General features: G+C 32.8%; 1 protein-coding gene across 2 annotated transcripts in view; it reads left to right on the plus strand.

The window, feature by feature from the left end:
* The window catches only part of LOC135225668 (palmitoyl-protein thioesterase 1-like), a 23272-nt gene extending 19586 nt beyond the window's left edge, over positions 1-3686 (plus strand). The window contains exon 8 of one of the 2 annotated variants that reach the window (XM_064265014.1): positions 2422-3686. The gene's annotated coding sequence lies outside the window, so the exon portion shown is untranslated. The remainder of the gene's footprint in view (positions 1-2421) is intronic. The other variant, XM_064265013.1, reaches the window with a different exon arrangement.
* The last annotated feature ends 1362 nt before the right edge of the window (positions 3687-5048 follow it).

The raw sequence follows: 5048 nt of genomic DNA on the forward strand, positions 1-5048 counted from the left end.
AGGCTTCACTGCCAGTCCTGGAATTAGGAGGTCGCTGGTTCGCGCCTGTCGATGGCCAATTCTATTATCGCTTAATAAATTCCCCCTCGGTTAAGCATATATGAAAATATATTAATTCCGAGGTAGAGTGAATTAGATATTAAGGAGGACATTTGTAGTTCGATATATAGATATATATATATATATATATATATATAAATATATATACTATATATAGATATCATATATATATATATATATATATATAGTATATATATATACATACGTTTATATATATAGATATGTACACATAATAATATATATACCTATATATATATCTATACAATATATATATCTATCTATATATATATATATAATATTCATTCTATATATATATAATATATATATATATATATATATACTATATATATATGATATATATATATATTCCAAAAGGGGCTCTATCAAGACAACAGCTCACATGATCAATTTATTAAGAGACGTTTCGTGCCGCAAAACATTGGCACATCATCAGTCTGGAATAAAATTTATTCTTTTAAAAAACAATAAATAAAGTAAAAAGTACAATCCAAAAATATGAATTATTGACAGAAGCTTCCAAGTATTTGAAGACTACCTATCAGTTTAGAGAAGAAGAGCAGAATGACTAGAAACGCGAGGACCGACCGAACTACCAACGAAAGGGGAGTGGCAGAGACGTAATTGTTTAAATTAGGTGATAGGTGTTTGATGTAAAGTGACTCAAGTGTTGTTAGAAAGGATGCTTGGGTTGTTGAGGTAAGGATAGAAAAATGTGTTTTTTCCATAGGAATCTTGCATTTTGAGGTATGTGTTCGAATACTCGAGAGTTCGGGATTCGATATCCTAGACCCCGTCCTATAGCTGAGTCCCATGTGACTATAATAACGGACTTGCAACAATCTCCGTGTTGAACCAATATAAGTACCAAGGCATCTTGGGCATTCATATTTATAGATTACATTGGACAACATAAAATCTTGCAGCTTATCCTTGTAATTGAAGAGGCTACCTATCCTTTTTGGATTTACAGGGATTAGGGTTAGGTCTTAGGAAACCTAATTCTTTTTCTATAAAATTTTTTATATTCAAGCGTAGTTTATCTGTGTGGATAAAAGGAATTGATGCGTACATATTAAGTTTAGGTACGTTGAAACTAGCAGGGGGTGGAGATACGTAATTAAAAACCATTTTTATTAATAATAGAACAATTGCTTGGGTAAAAGTTAGCTGTAAAAAATTTCAGTAGGTATTCAATTTCATTATGGAAAGCAGACCAGTCCGACGTATATTTAAGTGCTCTGTGTACCAACGTAATGACAGTTAGCTTTAAAGCCATAAAAATACGAACTATAAAAATTATTTCCCAATCCAGTAAAAGCACTCTTGCCATATACACTAGTATTAAAACGTTGTTCACTCCTAGTAATTTTTACATCCAAGAAGGCTATTGAATTGTTGTTTTCAGTTTCTATGGTAAATTTCACGTTTGGATGAACAGTGTTGATATAATCAAGAAACTCGTAACATTGCCAACTGTATTTAAACAGGGTAAAAGTATCATCAATGTAACTTCCATAAAACGCTGGTTTAAAATGATCAGGACAACTATTTGAAAATTTTCTTCAAGATGACTCATAAAAAAGTTAGCAAATGAAGGTCCTAACGGTGATCCCACAGTAACTCCCTCGACCTGCGAGTAAAGCTGTTTGTTAAAAACGAAAGCCGAATCTTGCGCAGCAAGTTCGAGTAGTGTCTTAAAAAGGTGTCTGCTAAAACCATGAAATTCTTCTATAAACTTTAAACTAATAAACTTTATTAAGAGTAATGTCTATAGTTTCTGTAACTGGAACGTTAGTGAACAACGATTCGACGTCAAAACTAGTCATAATTAGTTCACCATCTTGTTGAATTATTTTTTGCTGAAATTCGAAACCCTTTTTTAAACATACCGTGAGTTGAGAAATCAGTCAGTAATTGTACTATAAATTTTGATATCTTAAACGAAGGGCTGTTATAAGCTGACATGATAGGTCTTAAAGGTGTACCTTCCTTATGAATTTTTGGCAAGCCATAGAGAATACTGAAAGATAAGCCGGTAACTAGTAGTTCCTGGTAAACATTATCACTAATATTACCTGCTTGTTTAATTTTTCTTAAAAATCGGTCATTCTTAATAGAGGTGATTATCTGAATAAAATGAACCTAATATTAGCTGATGTAACCAAATTTAAATGTATAGGTGAACCCAACTTTGGAGATATCTACAAACGGGAGGATAAAATAAACCGCTTTCTAAGAAAAATTAAACAAGAAGGTTTTAGCAGACACCTTTTTAAGACACTACTCGAACTTGCTGTGCAAGATTCGGCTTTCGTTTTTAACAAACAGCTTTACTCGCAGGTCGAGGGAGTTGCTATGGGATCACCGTTAGGACCTTCATTTGCTAACTTTTTTATGAGTCATCTTGAAGAAAAATGTTCAAATAGTTGCCCTGATAATTATAAACCAGCGTTTTATGGAAGGTACGTTGATGATACTTTTACCCTGTTTAAATACAATTGGCAATATTACGAGTTTCTTGGTTATATCAACACTGTTCATCCAAACGTGAAATTTACCATAGAAACTGAAAACAACAATTCAATAGCCTTCTTGGATGTAAAAATTACTAGGAGTGAACAACGTTTTAATACTAGTGTATATGGCAAGAGTGCTTTTACTGGATTGGGAAATAATTTTTATAGTTCGTGTTTTTATGGCTTTAAAGCTAACTCTGTCATTACGTTGGTACACAGAGCACTTAAATATACGTCGGACTGGTCTGCTTTCCATAATGAAATTGAATACCTACTGAAATGTTTTACAGGTAACTTTTACCCAACGCAATTTGTTCTTAATATTATTAATGAAATGGTTTCTAATTACGTATCTCCACCCCTGCTAGTTTCAACGTACCTAAACTTAATATGTACGCATCAATTCCCTTTATCCACACAGATAAACTACGCTTGAATATAAAAAAATATTATAGAAAAAGAATTAGGTTTCCTAAGACCTAACCCTAATCCCTGTAAATCCAAAAAGGATAGGTAGCCTCTTTAATTACAAGGATAAGCTGCAAGATTTTATGTTGTCCAATGTAATCTATAAATATGAATCCCAAAGATGCCTTGGTACTTATATTAGTTCAACACGGAGATTGTTGCAAGTCCGTTATTATAGTCACATGGGACTCATCTATAGGACGAGATTTAGGATATCGAATCCCGAACTCTCGAGTATTCGAACACATGCCTCAAAGCGTAAGATTCCTATGGAAAAAAAACACATTTTTATATCCTTACCTCAACAACCCAAGCATCCTTTCTAAAAACAATTGAGTCACTTTACATCAAACATCTATCTCCTAATTTAAACAATTACGTCTCTGCCACTCCCCTTTCGTTGGTAGTTCGGTCGGTCCTCGCGTTTCTAGTCATTCTGCTCTTCTTCTCTGTACTGATAGGTAGTCTTCTAATACTTGTAAGCTTCTGTCAATAATTCATATTTTTGGATTGTACTTTTTACTTTATTTATTGTTTTTTAAAAGAATAAATTTTATTCCAGACTGATGATGTGCCAATGCTTTGGGGCACGAAACGTCTTTTAATAAATTGATCATGTGAGCTGTTGTCTTGCTGGAACCCCTGTTGGAATGTATGGCTGTCTGCCTGCTGTCATATATATATATATATATATATATATATATTATATATATATATATAATATATATATATACATACATACACACACACACACACACACACACACACACACACACACATTATATATATATATATATATATATATATATAAATAATATATGCATGTTCGTGTTTTTGTACGTATGTGTGTGTGGGAGAGAGACAGAGACAGAGACAGAGACAGAGACAGAGAGAGAGAGTGGTTTTTTTTGTTTGTTTTTATGAATAAAAAGCGAAGAAATTGAGAATTCTAGCCATCTTTAGGCCGTCAATCAAAAAGGGGGCTAAAAAAATGAACAACAGAAACAGAAATTTCCCAGAGGCACTTTTTCGTATGCTACATGAATTTCATTTATTCTGACACTACAAAAAAATTCTGGGCGTTTTTTTTCTTTTTTCAGTTTGGGAAAATGTCATTTCAATTTCTCTTTAACCTTTTGAGAAAAAACAAATGCCATGCTTCAGTTTATTAATTCCTGGAAATATATAAAATGAGTTACATATTTCGGAGAGAAAGACGAACTTGCGAAAATATTCGCACACACTTTCGGCTGAGAATATAAAAATTGAGAGAGTGAGTATTAATATGAAATTCAATAACTACTTTTTGTCAGTCTGATGCAGTAATGTGTTCTAAGTGTTAAGAATTACAAGAACATTTATAAATCGAGTACTTTCGTGTCATATGGAAATAATATCAATTGATAAAAAAATATAAAGATTGAGAAAGTGAGTATAAAAATTAAATTCAATAATTACCTCTTGTTAGCTCGATGCATTAATGTGTTCTGAGTGTTTAGAATTAGAAGAAAAATTATAAACCGAGTATTTTCGTGTTATATGGAAATAATATCAATTGATGAGAAGAACGGGTAAACAAAAATAAGACTCTAAAAAGTAGATAAGTTCAATGAAAGAAAAAGTTTCATCGAGGTAACATGCAATATTCATGACCTTAGCCATACACCCAGCATCAGTTGGAACCAATCGGGAAATATCATTATTGAGACAATAAAATGACAGTTCTAAGAAATACGCTTCCATGGTTTTAAAGTACGTACTTTCCATTTTTGAAGCTTGTGGGCAAAAGAAGGAAAAAATACTCCCAGTAAAGTGATTCCTTTTCTTCCTTTGTCTCGCGGGCTTCCAAAAGGACGCAGGGACCATGTTGCCATAAAGCTGGCTAAATCTGACAACATACCTTTACGGTATTCTCCCATCGACTCCGAACTCTGAGCTTGATAAACTGCAGACTGGGAACGTATAATCACAGAAAACGGTTTT

The sequence above is a fragment of the Macrobrachium nipponense genome, chromosome 13 (assembly GCF_015104395.2).
Source record: "Macrobrachium nipponense isolate FS-2020 chromosome 13, ASM1510439v2, whole genome shotgun sequence".
Classification (NCBI taxonomy): Eukaryota; Metazoa; Arthropoda; class Malacostraca; order Decapoda; family Palaemonidae; genus Macrobrachium; species Macrobrachium nipponense.